This window comes from Cucurbita maxima, unplaced genomic scaffold (genome assembly GCF_002738345.1).
Source record: "Cucurbita maxima cultivar Rimu unplaced genomic scaffold, Cmax_1.0 Cma_Scf00479, whole genome shotgun sequence".
Classification (NCBI taxonomy): Eukaryota; Viridiplantae; Streptophyta; class Magnoliopsida; order Cucurbitales; family Cucurbitaceae; genus Cucurbita; species Cucurbita maxima.
In genome coordinates, this window is record NW_019272495.1 from 15,159 (window position 1) to 16,276 (window position 1,118).

The following is a 1,118-nucleotide window of genomic DNA, read 5'->3' on the forward strand; positions in this document are numbered from 1 at the left end:
AGGGGTTTTCCCAAGCACATCATGCCGCCAGATGCACGGCATCCGAGAGTGCAAGCAACCGACACACATTTCGCAACAACCCATTCAAAAGGTTTGAAGCGATATGCAAAGCGGGCTTCCAAGTTCGTCATGCACCCAACAAGGGTGCCGACAGAAAGGGACTAACAAGACTCGATGCCTACCGGTGCACGAGGTAATCTGTGCAAGAACCAACGGACTACGGTCACTCAAAATACTTTGGGACACACTAATGAGGAGGGGATGTCGCCTACAGTTTGATGCCCGAGCATCAAGCCTACAGACCCAAGCAACCAAATCGCCACTCATGCGCCGTACGCTAAAACGACCTTGGACGACGATCGACTATTCACACCCACCGCGAGCGGGGGTTCAAAATCATCATTCGAAGCCAAGCCCAAAGCGTCGTGCGCGGTCAGGCCATCAATCATCCCAGAGACGGCCCGAGTTTGAAGGCAGCATCGCAACCTTCCGTGCAAAGCGAGGCTCACGTCGCACGCCCGAAGGCACTTGACACCGCCCAACCGTGCACGTTCTGCCAACACGCAACCTTCAAAACATAGGGCTGCCCCAAGGATGGCCCGACGGCGTCACCACAACGTCGCACGCTCGACGAGGCTCATGTTGGACGCCCGAAGGCACCCAACTCCACCCCACCTTGCGCGCTTTGTCGTCGTTCCGACCATCCACCATCCCGAAGGCAGCACAAGTTAGAAGGCGACATTCCATGCCCAACTAGTCTCATGTCGCACGCCCAAAGGCACCCGATTCCAACCAGCCGAACATGTTCTGGCACCACAGGCCTTCAAAACATAGGGCTGCCCCAAGGAGGGCCCGACGGCGTCACCACAACGTCGCACGCTCGACGAGGCTCATGTTGGACGCCCGAAGGCACCCAACTCCACCCCACCTTGCACGCTTTGTCGTCGTTCCGACCATCCACCATCCCGAAGGCAGCCCAAGTTAGAAGGCAACATTCCATGCCCAACTAGTCTCATGTCGCACGCCCACGGTCGTTTGACTCCGCCCCACCAAGCATGTTCTGCCACCACGCAGCCTTCAAAACATAGGGCTGGCCCAAGGAAGGGAGGCATGCCACA